Source organism: Rattus norvegicus, chromosome 10 (assembly GCF_036323735.1).
Source record: "Rattus norvegicus strain BN/NHsdMcwi chromosome 10, GRCr8, whole genome shotgun sequence".
Classification (NCBI taxonomy): Eukaryota; Metazoa; Chordata; class Mammalia; order Rodentia; family Muridae; genus Rattus; species Rattus norvegicus.
The window spans coordinates 94,599,322-94,620,808 of NC_086028.1; the positions used below are offsets into that span (position 1 = coordinate 94,599,322).

The window sequence follows — 21,487 nt, forward strand, 5'->3', positions numbered from 1 at the left end:
CCTTGCATTGGGAAATGGTGTTAGAAACCCCAATCCTGGCTCTGGTGTTGCTCACTGAGATCTCTTTGCTTCTAGGGCTGCGTCTTCAGAACCTGCCACAAACTCAGCAAATGTCTTAATGAATTAATGATTAACAATCATGCCGACATCCTTCACCATCCCAGGAATGGACCTGACTAGGGCTTTGAGGGAAAGAAGAAAAGACAGAGATTCTCAGAAAACCTGGATCAGGTGGGCTGGGCTCTCTGAGGGAGAAACTGCAGCACCTTTGTGTGGATAATGTTGAACACTGTGTAAAGATTATCCTTGTATCATTCAAATGTTGGTTTCTGTGCCCCCGTATCTGGAGAATCTCCTGTCTTAATGTTGTGTAAACATTGCTCCCCAATTACTCCATGATTGATCAATAAAGACGCTGATTAGCCAATGATTGAGCAGGGCAGAGGATAGAGCCAGACTTCCTCTCAGCCAAGGGAGGCCAAGGAGAGAGCAAAAGTGGGGATTCATGATGGGGAGAGTCCAGGAGACACCATGAGAAAATACTGGAACCCAGAAAGCCAGATCAATACTAAAATGTAAGTATAATGGGGATTTTGACTGGGAGGATCAAAATAGAGTAATACTGCTCAGTTGTTGTGTCCTTAAAGCTTGTTAAATAAATACAATAGTCCAATCCCAATTATTTGTGAGCCAGCTGGGTTAAGAAGAAAACTGCAAAACAAACTTACCAAAAAATGCCACTCACACACCTCAGAAGCACAGAGTGTTTACTATATATAGTAGAATACGAGGGTAGAGTTATTACACACAGTTGAACACAGAGACAGGGCTATGACATACAGATAAACAAGGAGGCAGGGTTTATGGATACAGGCAGATCAAGGGGACACGCTTAGCTAATCTTGGTGAGAAGCAAAGTTATAACCATCCAGGGAGTGAAGCTACAGTGGACATTTTCTGTAACACTATCAACACCTGGTGTTGATAACCTAAGACTGCTTGGGGTGGCACCGCCCACAGCGGGTTGGGCCCTCCCACATTAATCATTAGTCAAGAAACACCCTACAGGTGACCTGATGTAGGCATTTCCTCCACTGAGGTTTCTCTGGGTCAGCTTGACAAAGATCTAGCCAGGGCCACATGCATTCTCATCTATCTCTTGTGTACCCTCCAATGTTCTTTAAACCAACTTTAGACTACTCGTAATACAGAATGCGCTGGGGATTTAGCTCAGTGGTAGAGCGCTTACCTAGGAAGCGCAAGGCCCTGGGTTCGGTCCCCAGCTCCAAAAAAAAAAAAAAAAAAAAAGCGTAATACAGAATGCAAGGTAAATGCTACTAGAAAGCTATCCTGTTGCATTTTTGCAGAGCAAGAGTCCAGTGCTGTCATAATTCTTTTTTAATTCGGTATTAATTTAACATATAAAATTAAAATCACTAAAATGTCCCTTTCCTTCATACTATTTTCAAAATCTGTTCTTTTAAAAATTATGTATTATTATTTGAGAATGTTGTATATGGGTATACTGTTTTTAATCACTTCCTCCCACCCCTACCCCTCACCAACTCCATGTCCCTGTTTTATTTTAATAACTCACCAAGTCTACTTGCTGCTCATAGACACATGATGCAGGGCCATCCGTGGAGCGCCAGCAGCCTAGGTTTGAGACATACTCCTGAGAAAAAGAGACTCTCCTTACTTTTCATCCAAGGCTGGTTGAAGCTCCAATGTGGAAGCCACAGCTGCAGTTGAGAGGACTACATTATTGTCTCTTATATTTCAATTATACATTGCATTGTGAGTCATAAAACACAATTCACTTTTTGAAAACCCTGATAAACTGAGAGAGCCACCACTTACTACTGCTGCCACTGTAACGAGATCTATTTAGCATAGCCTCTTATACACTTGTGGTCCTACCAAAATATTCCGTATCAAGAGATCCTCCCCTTTCCAGTAGTGTTCACGTCACTTTTTAGAGACTTTATGTTTATGGTGACTCGCCCTTGCCAGCCCTGCTGCTGTGCTTTCAAACCACACCTCTGTTCCTTTTCTTACCTTTTCCGTTGGCCCAGATCACCTTTGTGGCACAGAGTAGATGTGTGAGGCAGTGACGGAAACCATCATTATGTCATTTGCTGTTTAATTTTTGTTGCTTTGTCCTGCCTGCATTTACATGTGTGTCACACATGTCCTCAGTGCCCTCGGAAGTCAGAAGAAGACGTCAGAACCCGTGGAACTGGAGTTACAGATTGCAGTGAGCCGCTGTGTGGGACCTGGGAACCAGACCCGAGGCCTCTACAAGAGCAGCAGGTGCTCTTAACCAGTGAGCCATTGTGCCAGCCCTCACCTGTGATTTTAAAGGAAAATACAATGTTCCAACATTAGGCACGACTTATTTACTTGTGAAAAATAATAACATTAAAATTATTACATAAAAGGAAATTCCTGTATATTACTTATTTGTTTATGCTACATTTATCCACTATTTTATTTGTATTTACTAAGTTCCAGTGGTGACTTTAAGCCTCTTACTGTGCTGGGCCACGTGCCTAGAACCACACTTTTAGGCTGCCCTTTTTGCTAAGTAAATCTTGTCACTTTACTATTTTTTCATGCATTTGACATGCTAATATTTTGAATATTCGCAGTAACTCTTTTATGTTGTTTCCATGACTGTCTTACTAGAATCTTATTAAGTAAATGTCGTATGATAAACTGCACATACTTACTTGTACTTTGCTAGCCCTCAACGCTACGTGTCTATCATCTCTCAGATTTTCTTACCTGCCTTTATGTTCTGTCCTTATTTTTCTAGACAGTCTCACTATGAAGTTCAGGCTGGCCTCAAACTCATAGCAAGCCTCCTGCCTAGGCTACCCAGGTTCTAGGATTACAGACATAAGCCTCAGCACTTAGCTAATTCTTTAGGACAGAGGAGTCAAGTAATCACACCAAAATGTGTAATACCAACCTGAGGTAAATGTTTTACCAGAAACAAGTAGGATTTGGAGAAGAAACTGATCCTTCCTTGTGGAGGTAACCCTCCGTCTCCTGTGTAAACAGATCACCAGGAGAGCAAGGAGGTCGACCATGAGGTCACTACAGCAGATGACCAGTGGGTTTCGAATGGATTTTGGTTTCCGTACAATTTTTGACAAATTTTATTGTTGTTTGTTCTCCATTGATGGGGATTGAATCCAGAGCCTTGGACTTAATAAACAAGTGCTGTGTCACCAAGCTGTACTCCCAGGCCTTAGCACATTTTAATTGTATACATGACTGTTTAAGACAGAAATGCGGTTTCCCAATCTCTTTAGTAATTGGGTGAGACCATATGACAAAATTTCCACAAGCAGATAAAAGTGCTGTGGGCATCTCCCTGGAAGTTTCTTTATAAATTATTTTGTTGTTGCTGTTTGTTTTTGTTTGTTTGCTGAGACAGTGTTTTCTGTAGAGTTCTGGCTGTCCTGAAACTCACTATGAAGACTAGGCTTGTCTTAACCTCATAAAAATCCTCCTGCCTCTACCTCTAAAGTACTGAGATTAAAGGTGTGTCCCACCACCACGCCCAGCCAGTAAGTGTCTTGAAACAGGAGGCTGTGGTCCTGTTGCCTTTCTAAGTTTATGGATGTAACATAATTGTTTCAATCGGACACTATATTAGCTATCAGATAAATGGTGGAGCAGGAAGACACAGACGCCCAGAGTCATGTGTTTTAGAGCGTACCTTTAATTTGGAGGCAGAGACAAATGGATCTCTGAGTTCATCCTGATTTATATAATGAGTCCCAGGCCAACCAAGGTTACAAAGTGAGACTGTGTCAGGAGGAGGAAGAGGAGGAGGAGGAGGAGGAGGAGGAGGAGGAGGAGGAGGAGGAGGAGGAGGAGGAGGAGGAGGAGGAGGAGGAGGAGAAAGCAGCAGCAGCAGCCTGCAGGCTTGGTTGTCTGGAAACCAGCAGTGTCTTTGTATCACTGTATTAATTGTGTTTCTGTTGAAGTGATACAGTCGCCTGAGAAAAGCAACATGAAAGAAAGAGGGTCTGGCACCTAAACTGTAGCTTGGGGTTAGGGTAAATATCAGGTTGCACTCTATCATTGCAGAGAAGTCAGGGCAGCAGGAACCCGAAGCAGCTAGTCTCATTATGAACACAGCCAAGAAGAGAGAGCAGGGCTAGAGAGATAGCTCAGTGGGTAAAGGAGTCTGCTACAGGAAGGAGATAACTGGCTCCCGTCAGTTGTCCTCTGACCTCCAAATGTTGCTGTGTGAAATGTGCTCTCACACACAATACACACACACACACACACACACACACACACACACACACACACACACACACAATAAATACAATGTGAAAGAAGGTAAAACTAGAGAGCAATGAATTAATGAAATGAGTCTGCTTTGTTCAGCTCAACCTTTTCACTCTTACACAACCAAGGGACCCTGCCTAAGGATTGCCACCCACAATGAATAGACCATCTCTCCTCAGTCAAGATAGTCTCCCACAGATATGTCTACCAACCTAGATCATCCTTCACTGAGACTCCCTTTCCACATAATCCTAGGTTGTGTCAAGAGGACAATTAAAGCCAACCACCATAAGCTACTTACCAGAGTTCTCCATGAGAGCAGTAAGTCCCTTGCAGTGATCCCTGCATATCTGTAGGATATACATGTCCAGAGACCCTCTGAAACCATGAATAGTATTGAGTCCTGTATATTCTATATTACTTTTTGTCCTGTAACAGACGTGCTTATAATAAGGTTTAATTTATAAGTTAGGCACAGTATGAAATTGATAACAGGCTGGAGAGATGGCTCAGAGGTTAAGAGCACTGACTTGCTCTTCCTGAGGTCCTGAGTTCAATTCCCAGCAACCACAGGGTGGCTCACAACCATCTGTAATGGGATCTGATGACCTCTTCTGGTGTGTAGGCATATACACAGGCAGAATACTGTGTACATAATAAACAAATCTTTTTTTTTCTTTTCTTTTTTTCGGAGCTGGGGACCGAACACAGGGCCTTGGGCTTGCTAGGCAAGCGCTCTACCACTGAGCTAAATTCCCAACCCCATAAACAAATCTTTTAAATGTTAAGAAATTAGTAATAATGAATGATAAAATAGAATAATCATAAAAATAGACTATAAAAGTTATATGAATGTGATCTCTCTCTCTCCCTCCCTCTCTCTCTCTCTCTCTCTCTCTCTCTCTCTCTCTCTCTTTCTCTCTCTCTTTCTCAAAACTTCTTATATTCACAATGCACCTTGTGTTCAGGTGAGCCGGTGTGATCTAATGTGAGAAGCCGATGAGGTGACCTGCGGGAAATGGTGTAGGGGTCGTGATTCAAGCACTGTATATTGTGACAGCGGATGTGATAGTGCTTACCAGGAGGATAGAATATACGGTGTGGATATTGATCAAGGGGACACCACATTCCAGGGGTTAAAAGGGTGGGCGAGCCTGAGGCTTCATCACTCTCTCTAGAATAATGGACAATTTAGGATTTATGCTATGCTTGTTTCTGGAATTTTTTCATTTAATATTTTCAGACTGGAGTTGGTTGTAACCAGGAAACCTAAACAAGAGGGTGGGAGGATGTAGGCAGTATATCCTTCAATGCTATTTTGTCTCTATTTTGTTCTTGTTGCTTTGGGTCATTTCTCTCTACAGCTGGATCAAGTCTTACCCTGAGTCAGCATCAAATCTTCAAGAAGTGGAAGAGATACATACCAGGAGCTGACAGATCAGTAGGACGAAAGTGCCGAGGCTAGCCCTTTGCTCTTCCATTTTGTAAACAAGGCATCTAGTTCACTTGAGCTCAGTCAGGAGTCCCATTGATTGATTTCCAAGTGAAGTGTCGACTGCCTGTCAGATATGTCCAGTCCGTTGCCTATCAGCTCATGCATCCAAGGATAGTTCTGGGTATGACCTAGCACCGTGTTGCAATGTCAAACGGTTGGACAGCCAGTGCCTGGTACTGTGCTAGACTTTTATTAGACCCTTGAATCCTAACAAGACCGAGACATTGTAGCGTTACCCCACTTTTGACAGCGGAGGGCATGATGTCTCCCTCAACAGCCTAGTCCCAAAGTCACACAGCTGTAGGCACCTGGGCAAAGACTTCAGACCTTTGTTTGTTTAATTTCAAAGCTCCTTCCCCTTTCTTTTTTCTTTTTTTCTTTTTTGCCTGCTTGATGACTTCCACCCCGCTGTGGTTCCTTATGTTGAGAAGTCTCAGAAGTAAATAGATAGTCTGGGCTGATTATTCTCAATTTGATGATTTGTCAATCTAGCTCTAGAAGAGAAAAATAGACAAAGTCGGGCTGTTTCCTCCCCTGTGCCAGCCCCCTCCCTGCCCCAAGTCATTCTGGACTTTGCTTAAAAATAGTTGTGACTGCTCATTTAAAAACCATGCTGTTGCCTTCCTGGGTCAAATGGGACACAGGCATGTTTGGGAAAGGCAAGATTCCATAAGAATAAAAATAATGGTTTTCTGTGTAGGATAGACACATCAGGAAAACTTAACTGTAAGCTCTGCCCAACACCTAGAGAGGCTGTGATGTCAACATGACCTGAACTTGCCAGGAGAGATTTCTCTCCGCACCAAACATAGCCAGGTAGGTCTGGTGGTTGAAGCCTAGCTTGGAAGTAGGATAGACCCACTCTCATGGTAACAGCCCTTCTTGTTCACTCACAGCAGGTAGGATTGTGAATGCCGGGCTACCAAGCATGCTAGTAGACACTGGAGATTTTAAAATATGAGAATTTTCTCAATAGGCCATTTGGAAGAGGGGTAACACATTACTGTTACAGTGTGTGGTGATAAAAAGAGCCGTGCATCTGGAGATACTGGTAGAACTGTTAGGAAAAGGGAATAGAGGGACGGAGAGGATGGCTTGGCCTACCTTGTAAACATAAACACCTAAATTCAATCCCCCAGCACCCACATAAGTATCACCCTGTAATGCTAACACTGGGAAGGAAAATACTGGGAGAGCCTTAAGGCTCCCTGGAAAGCCAGACTAACTGAATCATGATCTATAGGTTCAGGGAGAAACCCTGTCTCAAAATATCAGGTGGAGATGCAGTTGAGGAAGACACCTGACATTGATCTCTGGCTTACACACAGACACGCACGCACACACACACACACACACACACACACACACACACACACAGGCATGGACAGACGACGATGATAATAAAGAAAAGGAAAAGGAAGTCAATACTGTTCTCAAGATTGGGCATCTTCTATTGGAGGCCATTGGGACAGCAGGTATAAAGGCTCTTCTTTATAGCCTTCCTGCTTGTCACCACTAGTTTGAGCGGCCAAAGGGAGCATGGAAGTGTGTGTGTGTGTGTGTGTGTGTGTGTGTGTGTGTGTGTGTGTGTGTGTGTCTGTGTCTGTGTCTGTGTCTGTGTGTGTGTGTGTGTTGACATGTCAACACTTGGTGGCTTGCACCCAGAGGGGTGGTCTCCAGGGCCACCGTTCTCTGACTCTGCTGTACTTAACCAAGGCAGGTATCTTGAAATCCAGGAAGTCTGAGGTGGCACCCTTCCTCATTCTGTCTGCTTCCTCTCACAGGAAGTCAGCATGCAGAGTTTTCATACACAACAGAAAGTGTCTCTAGCTTCTAACCCCTGCTGGACACTGGGCCCCTCTGGCAATGAGTTTTGGAAATGGGAGTTTTGGAGGGAGAGAGATGGTGGGCAGGGAGCGGGAGTCTGTGCAAGCCGTTGGAATGGATTTACCTCATCCATGTCTTAACACTTTCTAACACCCAGTATTCCTACACCCAGTCCTTCCTGTGCCTCCACCTGACTTCACATGGCCTCTTCTAAGTCCAGCTTTCTTCTCTCTGTGTGTAAACATGTGTGTGCGTGCATGTGTGTATGTGGAAGAATAGACCAGCCTTGGCATCATTCCTCAGATGCCATCAAACTAGCTTTTGAAGCAAGGAGTCTCCTTTTTCCTGGATTACTCTAATAGGCTAGGTTGACTGGCCAGCAAGCCTGAGGGGTATACCTGTGTCTGCCAACCTAACACTGGCATCACACCTGTGTGCCACCACACCTGGCTTTTTAAAGGTGGATTCTGGGCAGTCACACTAAGTCCTCATGCTTGGATGGTAAGGACTTTACCGGTTGAGCCATCTCCCCACCTTCTTCCTTTATGGGTCATGTGATGATCCTGAGGTACTCGGCACATGCTGGATAGTCTCATCTCAAAGTTCCCAATTTACTCATTCTCACCGTCTTTCCTGTGTTAGACAATGTGTTCTTGGGTTCTATGGGTTTGGGTGTGGACTTTTGGGGCTGATATTTTTTTCTGTCAACTTCAGTAAATGTTTAATAAGACCAAACTAATAAGACCACTGATTTAGTTTCAGATGCATTCAGGAGGCATGAGCAGGGAGGCCCTTTTCTCAGATCTTACTTGGACAAGTGGCAAGGGATCCCCACAATGGCAAAGCATGGAGTTCTGAAACAAAACAAAACAGAACAACCCACAATGAGGGGCTGTCCCCTCAGACTGTGAGCTGAAATAAACCTTTCCTTCCTTACCTCTGTCTTCCTTCCTTCCATTTTTATTTTAATCCTTCTTTCCTTCATTCCCTCCCTCTTTCTATCCTTTCTTTCTTTTTTCCTTCCTTCATTCCTTAGTTTGCCTTTCTCAGGGACTTTGTAACATCAATGGAAAAAAGTAACTGATGCAGTTTCCTATAGTCATAATCTCTCTCTCTCTCTCTCTCTCTCTCTCTCTCTCTCTCTCTCTCTCTCACACACACACACACACACACCAACATTATAAGTAGTGCTATAAACCAAAGGTGGAAACAACTCAGGTGTCCATCATAGACAAATTGTAGTCTGTACAAAAGTGGAATATTATTCTGATTTTGAGAAGTAAGGAAATTCTGACCTATGCTCCAGTATAGGTGAACTGTGAGGACATTTTCTAAATTAAACAAGTCCGCCTCAAAAGGACACATGCTGTAGGAGCCTACATAGAAGTTCTCTGGAGTAGCCAAATTCATGAAGTGGGGGAGGAAGAGGAGGAAGAAAAGGAGGAGGAGGAAGGAGGAAGAGGAGGAAGAGGAGGAAGAGGAGGAGGAGGAGGAGGAGGAGGAGGAGGAGGAAACCAGTGGCACCTTCACAGTCTGTAGACAGTGGGAAATGAGAAGTCTATTTGATGGGGAGCATTTCCGTACAGAAGGTAGAAGGGAGATGGGGAACAGTAGTTGTGACCTTGCCCAACAGTGTGAGTACAGTTAGTCACCATATGCCCACTCATGGATAAGACAGTGAGTGCATTTCGGGCTGTGTTTAGTACAATGCAATCTTTTATACTTATTTCAACAGCCAAGTCTAACACAGACTATTCTGCTCTGAATGACAGAGATGTAAACACACTTTGCAGAGAGCCAGTCACACAAAGATGAAGAAAGGGTACTGCCATGGCTGGTGTCAGGTAAGGACATCATTTAGGGCTATGTGGCAGGCCATAGGACAGGGGAGTAGGCGGGGGTGGGGGTAGGGTGGAGGGGAGGGGGGTCGGTGCCACTGTGAGTTGGGTGAAGAGAGAGAGAGAGAGAGAGAGAGAGAGAGAGAGAGAGAGGGAGGGAGGGAGGGAGGCTGGTGGGCTCCATCCCTTCCTCGCTGCTTGTTTCTAAGGCTCTAACTGTGTCAGCCTGCTGAGGACCAAGGATGTCAGAGAGACCCGGTCACTCTTCCCAGAGTTGGTCTCTCCTATTCCCATCCTGGGATCAAAGGGACCCCCCTCCACAGGAACCCCTTGTTTATTTCCCCAACTTCCTGATGACCTAGTTTTGTATCTCTGTGCTTTCTTCCTCCTCTCCCAACCTCTGGTCCATCCCACTCCAGCTGTGTTGGAAGGAAAAGGCTCTGACCTTCCATTCCAGATGGTGGCCCCTGGGCCACATGCCGGTGGGAGCCTAGCCAGGTCCTTGCTCCCTGTTAGCCTTTATTCTGTGTCTGTGGGGGATCACAAGGATCAGGGGCAGGAGTGTTTCTTTGTTCTTCCAGCCTCCCTGAGCAGGGTCCCTCCTGGAGCTGAGGCAATCGGCCATATGTTTCTCTCTTGGGAAAAACAATCTGAGTTTATTCTGATCATAAGCAATAAGTGCACACACAGTGAACAGACTTGGATATTACAGAATGCAAACAAACAAACACACACCACCAAACCCAAAACACCAACACACCAAAAAACAAAAAAAAAAAAAACAAAAAAAACAAAACACTACTCTTAAAGAATTAGCCATATCATCTTATATGAGAAAAGTCATCGGCATTTTCTGAACATAGGTGTCTCTCGCTTAGCGTGTGGACTTGGTTCTATAAAACCTTATCCCTGTGTGCCCCCAAATCTGGGAAGCTCGAATCTCATATCAATGATATAATATTGGCATATAACCTGGCCCTTCCTTGTGTGCACTTTAAACATGTCCAGATCACTTGTAATCTCTAATACAATGTGGAAGCTATGTAAATAGTTGTCGTATTGTATTGTTTGGGGGACAGTAATAACAAAAAGGGCCCTTCGGTGCTCCACACAGACATGATTTTTCCCCAAATATTTTCCCCAGTTGATTGAATATACACATGCAAACCCCACACATTTGGAGAACCAGATGCTCCCTCTCAGTCTGTTTATATCTATCTGGCTGTGCATGGGGGTGTATTTTTATCATTCGTATATTATATACACAATGACAACATACTTAATAATATAAATAATAAGTACTTGTAATATATTTGCTCATATAGGTCTGTTCTCTTAGAAGCTGTTTGCCCTGTCTGTCTGTCTGTCTGTCTGTCTGTCATTCTACCTGTCATTCTATCTCTCTCTCTCATTCTGTCAGTCTGTCTGCCTGCCTGCCTATCTATCTATCTATCTATCTATCTATCTATCTATCTATCTATCTATCTATCTATCATCTGTCATTCTACCTGTCATTCTATCTGTCTGCCTGCCTGCCTATCTATCTATCTCTATCTATCTATCTATCTATCTATCTATCTATCTATCTATCTATCTATCACATGGGTAGTAAGTATTATGTTGTGTGTGTGTATGCATGTTTGCACATGTGGGTGTATTGTGTGCAGGCGAGACGGTGAATATGGAGGCCAGAGGTAGGAATGGAGCGTCTTCCTTGTTAACTCCACACTTTATTCCCTGAGCCAAGGTCTCTGGCCAAACCCAGAGCTCACTGCATCTGCTAGTCTTGCTAGCTAGCATGGTCCTTTGTCTCCACCTTCCCAAGTGTTGGGATCACAGGCAGCCTGGCTTTGACCCGAGTACCAGGGATCTAAACCCTGGTTCTCATGCTTGTACAGCAGGCACATCATGCACTAAGTTATCTGCCTGTGCCCATCAGAGCTGCCTTCTTGTTTTAATCAGCAGTGCATTGTCATGAACACAGCTCCTTGCCTGCCATGAATTGCTTTTGGCAGGACCCCTCGCTCTTCTTTCTCCTCCCTCTCCTCCTGTCTCCATAGTGCTGGGGATGGAACCCAGGGTTCCTCATTCACCCTAACAAATGCTCTAACACCTGTTAGAACTAGAGTCCAAGACATGCCGTAGGCCATCCAATGATTGTACAGAATTCTACCCTGTGGACAGTGGTTCCTGAATCCCTTGAGTATTTATAAGGATTCCCCTGTTGATGGCAGGAACTTTCGTGGCCATGTTTTATGGAAATATGAGCCGAAAGAACCGGGTAGAGAAATCGGGGGAGAATCTTCCAAATGGGTAAAGAACATGTATAAGGTTGGAGTTTGAAATGAACGTCAGGCATCTGGGCCTCTGAGGGAAACATCTTTCCTGGTGGGCTGGAGGGGAAATAAGTTTTGTAGGTGGAGTGAGAGCCACATTGGGCTATCGGCCGTCTTCCTTTGTTGTAGACTGGAATTGAGGTGCATTGTATAAGGCATGGGCAGTTTTGTCTTAGCAGAGCTGAGCCACAGTGGCTACTGGGTTATATCCAGGTATAATCAGATATATTGCTCTGTTGCCTGCTCCTTATTGGCTCCATGCATCAAGCATTTACCCAGGATGCATAAATGGTATTTTTCTATGTAGCCAATCACTCAAAGTAGAGCAACTTAAATGACAATAAATATTATCTTTTCTGCTTTCTCTGGACCATGATTTCCAGAGTTTGGTTTGGTGGTCCTGGATCAGGGTCCCACATGAGACAGAGCTCATGAGGTCATGTGACACGGACTCGATTCAGTCTTCAGAATCTGCTTCCACTCACGGGTTGGCAGGATGCCCCAGTCCCTCACCGTGTGGCCCTCTCCAGAGGCCTGCTTGAGTGTCTTTACAACATGGTGACTGGCCTGCCCTCAGTAGGCTGAGATGCTGCCAAGACAAAACAAGAGTATTTTGGTGACCTTGCCTGAAGAATCACAATTGTCATTTCTGTAATATCTTACTCACCAGTGAGTCACCCTCATTCATGTTGGCCCCATCAACCGTGTGCATGGATGTGATTATCAGAATCCAGGGATAACTGGGTACTACCCCAGAAGCTTTCTGTTACAATGATAGGCCAGGCTGAGTGCTAAGGACAGAAGTGGAATGAGATGGTCTTGCACCCAGGAAAATGGTGGTGATGTGCACAACTGTGGTGACATTCCATCTCTGGTTGAAGGTCACATTAATGGTGTGGCAATAGAAATTGTCCCTAGCCTACAGGCTAACTCCTGCCTGCTGTGAGCATACACCACTGAATTGCTAACCTGGATTGTTTGTGATGAACAAAGTCAATGTTCATGTTTATGGTCTACAGGTTATTTCTCTCTGTCTCTCTCTGTCTCTCTGTCTCTGCCTCTCTGTCTCTCTGTCTCTGTCTCTGTCTCTCTCTCTCTCTCTCTCTCTCTGTGTGTGTGTGTGTGTGTGTGTGTGAGAGAGAGAGAGAGAGAGAGAGAGAGAGAGAGAGAGGTTTCACTCTATAGCCCATGCTGATGTTTCAATTCATTGTATAAATCTAAGCCAGCCTCAGAGTCAAAAATGTCCTCCTTCAGCCTCGTGGATGATGCAGGGATTACAGAAATGTTCTATCGTGCCAAGGATAATGCTAGTTCTTAATGCAAAGGCCATTTGTTTTATAGCAGGATATTTGGTGTGAAGAGTTGTGAAGCAGCAAAGAATCTGAACTCAGTCTGTTGCTGGGGTTCTGTACCTCACCCAGAGTCTGCTGACTCATGCCTCGGGGGTTCTCGCCTTTGTGACACTTTCTAGAACAGACTTAGACCTCCAGGACCGCAGGCAATCACCTGGCATTCCAAGATCGCCTCTTTCCTCTGGAACACTAGAATGGACTTTTCCTCCAAACACTGGAAGACAACATTGTATTTCAATGTTTTGCGTAGAGATCCCAGTCCATTCTGAGAGAAGAACTGTTTCTTACGTTTTAGATTGGAGAGTGTTCTCATGACTTGGAGAGAAAAGTCACCTTTGTGGAAGTGTGGCTCACTGAGCTACATGAGGCAGAAAAAGATGAGGTGTCTCCTGAGGTCCTCGGTGGAGAAACCCCACCTTTGAAACTGGTTTGTCTTGTTGACGTCTCCTAAGTCCCCACTGGCCTTGGCCCCCTCCTCCCTTGATACGGTGTTCCTTACAGCCCAAGTTAGAAGTTCGTACGTGGCTATTTAGTTTTAATGGTTTCTAACAAATAAATAAATAAATAAATAAATAAATGAATGAATGAATGAATGAATGAATGAATGTATGTATGTCACAGCTAACTTTCACCTGGGCCTTTTCTGCATCCCATCAGCTGTGTCCTGAGTCTCTAATGGCCACCCATTTCACAGTCAGATCACTTCTATCCTTCTGCTCCCAACTTTCTGTCTACAGGGGTGAGGTAGTCCTTCCCCAAATCTGAGACACATTTGTACAGTGTCTGAAGGGTTGACTAAACTCTGGCTCTTTGGAAGGTTTTCTTCTTCTTCTTCTTCTTCTTCTTCTTCTTCTTCTTCTTCTTCTTCTTCTTCTTCTTCTTCTTCTTCTTCTTCTTCTTCCTCTTCCTCCTCCTCCTCCTCTTCCTCCTCTTCCTCCTCTTCCTCTTCCTCCTCTTCTTTCTTCTTCTTCCCTTCCTCCTTCTCTTCCTCCTCTTCCTCTTCCTCCTCCTCTTCCTCCTCCTCTTCCTCCTCCTCTTCTTCCTTCTCTTCCTCCTTCTCCTCCTCCTCTTCCTCCTCCTTTGGTGTTATCTGAGACATCCATTTGAAACTCCCCAGATAGCAGAGCCCAGGAGTTACAGGCCAGGACTGCTGCTCTCTTAGAGAGGAGGAAGCCCTAACATCTTTAGCAGATCACTCTCCATTTGAATTGAATCCCTTTGCCCTCCTTGCTGCAGATCTCTCAGTCATCCATCTCTGAGCTTTCCCAGAACCAAGGGCACAGCTCCAGCTGCTGCTGGCCCCAGCAGAACGGGATCTGTTCCCCCTGGTGAAGCTGAAAATTCCTTCTCATCTTGGCAACCGCATCTCAACGATGTGTGTTTGCTGATCTGTGGGCAACAGAAACTCTACAGCATTTCCCCTCTTACCACATGCTTTTGCTAAGTCATGTGTTCTTGTATGGATCGGTCCCTGTCCCCCTCACACCCTGCCCAAGGACATGATCTAATGTTTGTTTACCCCAGTGCTCCTCTTGCATAACCTAGCCCTAGTCTCTTGAAAGGATTGAGAATCAAGAGTTGGCCATTCAGCTGCCTCTCTGGCTTTGGATCAGTAATCAATTTGATCCTCATACTTTCTGGAGTTTAATCCAAGTCATTGATAAACATGTTGAATAGTAGTGGACACATGTCACAGCCCCGTGCTACTGAAAATCTTTCTGGGGTCAGAGTTCACATATTGATGGCCTGGCTGCCAAATGAGGCCTGCAGATGTGCTGTGTTTGGAGTGAATAATATTTTATGCTTCTTTTTTATTTTACCTTTGAATTAGTGGCCAACACTGGATTGTTTTTTTTTTAAAGCTTCTCCTGAACGATTGAAGCTATGTCAACACCAGAACCACAACCTAACAGCTGGAACAGCTGTATACAGTTATGTAGGCTGTAGACCGTGCACTCTACCTGGGACTTGTGCGATGAGCACATCTGGTAGTCGATACACAGGCTCTCCACTTGGCCTCTGTCCCAACTGTCCCCTGTTATCGGGCACAGAGCCCACTCCTACTTATTGACGATATCTGTCTCATTCCTGAAGGTCTCCATTTAGCAGATTCTATATCCTGTTTATCAGCATCCTTTGGGTACAATCTGTCAGCCGGCCATAAATCTAACTAATTGCACCATTTCCCAGGCCCTGTAATCTCCCTGGATTTTATGAGTGCCTTTGCCAGATGCCGTACAAAGCTTGATTATTAGCGTCCATCGCATGTCCTTGGCGTGCTAGACTATTAGGACCGAGGGAAACGGAACTGCAATGGCCTAAGCCTGGCCTGCTCTCAGGAATCTGTGTATTTACTTCGTGAGGAACCAAGGCGCTCTCCTGAAAGCATTGTTTTGGGACCTTGGAATTGAACCAGGCATTTGTAGTGAATCCACAAAGCAAGCATGCAAAACGATACCCTCCATCCTTTGGAGCTCTTGGAGAGAGGCTTTACTTCCCTTCCTTGTCCAGGTCCTTTGGCTATTCTCTGTAAGGTCTAATTGGGAATCATGCCAGCAGCTCATCTTAGAATCCTTAAGATCGAATCCCATGGCTTCAATAGTCTGTCTACTAGAGCCAGTAAGTATTCCCTGCCGGTCTCCAACTGCTGCCTCCTTGTCAATATCCTCTGCTCCAGTCAGGCTGAAATCCTCCATAGTCGTTCTCTTAAGTGTGACTTCCCTCTGTCTTCACAGGGGCCATTTGGACCCCTAGGACCATCATCAGGGCCACAGGTTTACAAGCTCTCAAAGGGCTTTTCAAGTTACCCTCTCTGCTTATGAATAGTGTCCAGGGCTCCAGCACCCTGCTTCCGGATGCTTGATTCATTGTACAGTCTCTAGGAACCTCTTGAATCTGCAACATGGAGGACCTCTGCTACTGCATGTTAGTCGAGACAGCATCAGATGCTAAGTAACCCCCAAGAAAAGGAAAAAATGAGGTAACCATCGCTTCTTGACATGAAGTCAAAGCAGGCTTGTGCAGTCAGTCAGCTACTGGCTTTACCTAAATGAAGACACAGGGCTCTCTCCCTCCACCTCCAGGCTGTGCCCTCTTCAAACCTGGCTGCCTGGAGGTCCCCACAGTCGGGCTTTGAGCTCCACCTCTTCTGTGGCAGCAGCAGAAGAGGCTGCTAGTGTCATCTAACTGCAGATCCAGTGAGCAGAGAAGGTGGTAATGACCAAATAGCTAAGTCTCATGAAGTTTCTCTATAGTTTGAAAACCACTTTCACCCACGCTAGTTCATGTTCTACTTTCTTTAGTCACCCAGAAGACATCAAGCACCTACTGCGTACCCCAAGGTCTGAGGTGAATGGTCCTCTATATCTCCTCTTTGCCCCCAGAATATCTAGTGACACTGTTGCTCTTGTTTCCCCCTTCCAGGAGTTCCCCTGGCTAAGCTGATGAGAGCTGTTGCCTGCCACCCATACTGTGACTTGGCCCATCTCTTGGACTACGTGGTTTTAATGTCTGTGTTGCTACAATTCTTTCTCTACACGTGGATCCTATTGCCAGACACTGTGAGAGCCGCCAGGGTCACCACAGCAAACAAGAGAGAGTCCCTTTAAAGATCTGCAGGTGCAACAGATCCTTTCATTTCAACTTGGAAGCTGTTGAGTCTTTCGAAGTCACAGAGACAAATGGGTTGCCTGAAGTAGTACCTGAAGTGACCAGTACAGGGAGGCTAGGGGAAGACCTCCTGCTTGGGAAGGTGCACATAAGATGACAATACTGAAAACTCCCCTGGGGCCAATTCCAGAAAGACAAAAATCCTGAAGAGCAAATAGTGAATCATGGTGTCTGGGCTGGATCCTGTCCTTGAGTCTGACACAGTGATGAACCTCTAGGCTCCCCTGCTTGAGGGGTGTGGGACTGAGAGGCAAGCGGAGACTCCCTGTCTGGGCCACCCACTTGGAAATCACACCTCATGGTTTGGCTTCAAAGTTTCAGCCCGTTCCAGGCTGGTGAAGTTCTTTCTCCTCTCAGACTTTCATGCTGTGGACCCGCTGGGATCCTGCTAAACGAAGTTCTGAGCACTGGTTATCAAGTTACCAGCGCCTTCCTTCATGTGCTTTGGTTCTGGTTCTAAGTAGTGTGGCTGCAGAAAGGGTTCCATCCACCAATCATGGCCAGCACACATGGCCAAACATACATTTGGGGATATCGGTCCTAGAGCATCTGTGACCTGGGCATGTCTCAGGCCAACCAGAGCAGAAGGAGACAGGGCTACATGTTGTAGTGAAGGTATCCTACACATCAAGGGATGGGGTCAAGGGACTTTCCAGAGGTGAGGCCTTTAGGATTTATTCAGATAAAATGGATTAAAGTCACTTGTAGCAAAAAGGTTTGATGTTCAGAAACATTTTTTTTTCTTATTTCCCCAAAGACATATGTATGCTATAAAAAGATTTGCTGAGAGAAGACCCAAGAATCCTTTGTTGTCATCTTTCTGCTGGCCGGCCAGTTCTGTGACTGACAAAAACCCAAGAAGAGAAATTCAAAGGAGGAAAGATTTATTTTAGCTCATGGTTTTAGAGGTCTCTGTACAGAGTGAGCTAGCTCTGTGCTGAGGTAAGGAACAGGCAGCTGAGAGATTGCACCATTTTACCACAAGTGCCATGACAGAGCAGGGTAGTGGGAGGGTATGGCGGGACCCAGATATTCACTTTACAACAGCCAGAAAATAAAAGGTAATGGGGGTTGTCTCTTCCCAGGGCACATCTCCTAACAGTCCCTTTAGCCCTGAATTCACCTAGGGGTCAACCCATAAATAAAGATAGAACACTCATGACCCGGGTGTCCCTGATGAATGGCTTTACCAACTGGGGACCCATCCTTCAACATATAGGCATTGTGTATTAGCTAGTTTCCCGTTGCTGAGATAAAACACTGTGAGCAAAAGCGCTATATGGAGGAAGGTGTTCATCTTGGTTTAGTCCAGAGGGGTAATGGTCTCCCAGGGTCAGGAAGCATGGTCGCTAGGGCCAGCTATAGCAACAGGAGCAGAAAGCTGAGAAATCACCTTTTATCACAGGCATGAAGCAGGGAACACAAGCTGGCTGTAAAGCAAGGCCACAAGGCTCTCAAACCCTGCTCCCAGCGACACACATGCTTCTCCCAGCACGGCTGCACCCCCTAAGCCTTCTCCCCATTCCTAAACAGTGCCACCAACTGGACACTAAGTGTCCCAGTTCCCAGGCTTATGGCTGAGGCTTTTCGCTCACATAGACAATAGCAACGATCACTTAACTAGAGTTGCTGTCAACGGCGTGATCTTCCTACAGACCGATTTCAACCTCCTTCCCCTCGGCCTCAAATTCATATGCAGAATACATTTCACAAAATGGAACTGTATCTGGAGACAGGGCTTTAGAAAAAAAATTAAATGGAATGAGGTCATGGGGTGGGGCTCTAACCCATAGGATGGGCACCTTTAAAGGAGGAAGAAAGTTGGGTGTGGTGGTGTAACCCTAACACTCCCGGGAAGCTCCAAGCCAGCCAGCCTTGGTTACAAAAGAAAAAAGAAAAAAGAAAAGAAAAGAAGAAGAAAAAAGAAAGAATGAAGCTCAGTAAAAGTGCTTGCCTTGCACACACATGAAGCCCCTGATTTCATGCCTAGCATTGCATAAACCAGTCATGATAGGACACGCCTGTAATCCCAGAGCTCAGGAGGCAGGGGCAGGAGGACTGGAAGTTCAAGGTCCTTCACAACTACAGAGTTCGAAGCCAACCTGAGACTCTGTCTCAGGGGGGAAAAAAGATGACAAGAACTCAAAAGAGAATAAAGAAGCAGAGATCTGTCTGAACACATTCATGCATGCGCGCGCGCGCGCGCGCGCGCGCGCGCACACACACACACACACACACACACACACGCCACACACACACAGATAACACGAGACACAGCAAGAAGGTGGCCATAAGCAAGGAAGAAAGTCCTCAGCAGGAAAAGTCAGCTGACACCTTAATCTGGGAGTTTTCAGCCTCCATGCATGAAAGAGTAACTTCCTGCTGTTTAAGCCACCCGTCGTCTACTACCATATCTTGCGATAGCAGCCTGAGCCTCTATCCCCTTCTTCTATGTGAATGCTTGTGTTTTAATTACCAAATAATGTTAGCTCCGCACGCATCAAGCTGCAGATGGCCTTTTGTCTTAATTGTAGTTTGAATTGTGTTCTCTGGCTAAGTATTCTTTTGTGTGTCATAGGTCCTGGCTCATAGTATGTCACATGCTAAATACTCACACATAAACATACGTTCTATGCTCAACGTACACAGTTGAATAAAGGCAGTTCAGCATCTACAACTTATAAGAAATATTCAGGTTTTTTTTGGGGGGGGACATCTAGGGAGTTTAAAATTTCTCATCAATACGGCAAGTAACACACATGTCTAAATTCTGCGTGTCTGTGTGCTTCTATTGGAACACATTCTTAGGTGTGCAATGCACACATTTTGGTGCAATGTGTATGTGGTTTTAATTGCCCTACAGAAAAGTGGCATCTCTTTTTACCCACCCCTAGCTTATGGGGCTGTTCCCACATGTTCAGTCACTCTTAGCTTTATCCTCTTTTTTTTTTTTTTTTTTTTAATCCAGAAGGGCAGGGTGGCACATGGGGTTTCTTCGATCAGGTACTTGCCCATCTTTGATGAGCCTCAGCGGGGCTGATGCCAGCTCATCCTTGCTTGTGGTCTAACCTATCCTTTGGGTCACGTATGAGTCACCAGGACTCTTTCCACAGATGTGTTGAATGGTCCTCATCTGTGGCCTCTTATGAGATTTTTCTGGTGCATTCTTCAATGCACTGGCTGTGATTGTGTGTGTGTGTGTGTGTGTGTGTGTGTGTGTGTGTGTGTGTGTGTGTGTGTGCGTGTTGTCAGCACATGTGTGTACAAGAACACAGAAAGGCCAGAAGAGGGTGTCAGACCCCCTGGAGCTGAAGTTAACAGGTTGTTGTGAGACACCGAAGGTGCTGGAGGGCACCCAGTTTAGGTCCTCGGGGAGAGCAGCAAGCTCTCTCCATCCACACTGAGACTTCTCTCCAACCCCGCATGAGGATCTCAAGAAAGAAAAACAACCCTGCCAAAAAGAAGGGGCTCGTGTTAAGGACATTAAACCCATGAGTATGAGTGAATGGCAATGTTTCTTATCCTGGAGAATCTAGTTATGGGGACAGAGGCTTGGGGGGGTGGCGTAACCCCTGTTTCAACCCCCTCTTATTAATACAGAAAGAAAGAGCAGCAGAAAGACCACCGCCTCTACGCTGTCAAACAGAAAAGACGCCAGATTTTAAAATGTTCAGACTTAGGATTCCTTAAAAGGTAACTTTAGAAAGCTGTCCACCCACCCATCAAAGAGGGGAGCCGTTTGAAGCCGCCCCCTCCCCAGTCCCTACCTGCTGATTATTCTGGAAAATATTATATTGACATAAGCCTACAGGACACAAAGGCTTCTCAGCGTTTGGGTGCAACCCTGTACCTATCTCGCACTCGTACAGATGGGTAACTTTGAAACAATCAAACGCATTAGAAGCTTCTTAATGAGCCGCTATCGGAACGGAAGCACGGCAAACTTCAGACAAGTGCTTTTGTGGAAATCCCGTCGTCTTTGATCCGGGAGAGTCACGGCAGGGTGGATTTATTTCAAGTTTATTATTATATATTATATTTTTTTGGCATACTGGTCCTCCCGAAATATTGGGAGATATCTTTCTTAGCAAGATGGTGGGAGACCACAATGGTGCCATCTCTTTTCATTTATCTGCAATTTGACAGGAGTGCAGTTTATTAACTTAAAAAGAAGCAGAGACATTATCTGAAGCCTGGTGACTCTACTGGGGATTGGTTCCCTCTTGTACCAGTGGGAGTCAGCGACATTTTGAACTTCCTCACCATTAAATGCCTTCCTGAGTGGTGGGAGAGCCTTTACAAAGAAGGCTGCTGCATTTATGATGTAAATTCGTTATTTTGACAGTCTTTGAGTTCTGTCATATTCACATCCAATTTAATGCCTGGCCCAAAAAAAAAAAAAAAGTCCCTTTTCTTTTAGAACACTTTAAAGATTTTCAAAGCCGTTTTCATGTACCAAGCTATTGTTATGCTTAATACATCCTGAAAGTATTTTAGCAAAGGAACTTACAGGATTCTGTTTTAAGTCATGTTGAGTTTTAAAACATGGCAGTCTTCAAATAGGCTTTGACCAGGCTACCTCTTTTAGAGAAGTTAAAAGCTACCCTTGATTTTCTTGTATACAATTAGCCAGCCCAGATGCGCTCAGCCGCAGAGGTG

The 21,487-nt window shown here is 45.2% G+C and overlaps 2 long non-coding RNA genes across 4 annotated transcripts in view; both read left to right on the top strand.

Annotated features, from left to right (window-relative positions):
- Nucleotides 1-2,445, top strand: part of LOC102550334 (uncharacterized) — a 59,160-nt gene extending 56,715 nt beyond the window's left edge. For 2 of the 3 annotated variants that reach the window (XR_005490503.2, XR_001840309.3), the window contains 2 exons: nucleotides 76-575; nucleotides 2,200-2,445. This is a non-coding gene — a long non-coding RNA (uncharacterized LOC102550334). Of the gene's footprint in view, nucleotides 1-75 lie in introns of all 3 variants that reach the window. The other variant, XR_005490505.2, reaches the window with a different exon arrangement.
- Nucleotides 2,446-9,069: 6,624 nt separating this feature from the next.
- On the top strand, nucleotides 9,070-19,512 carry LOC120095201 (uncharacterized). Its single transcript, XR_005490506.2, has 2 exons — nucleotides 9,070-9,477; nucleotides 16,583-19,512. It is a non-coding gene; the product is annotated as an uncharacterized LOC120095201 (long non-coding RNA).
- The last annotated feature ends 1,975 nt before the right edge of the window (nucleotides 19,513-21,487 follow it).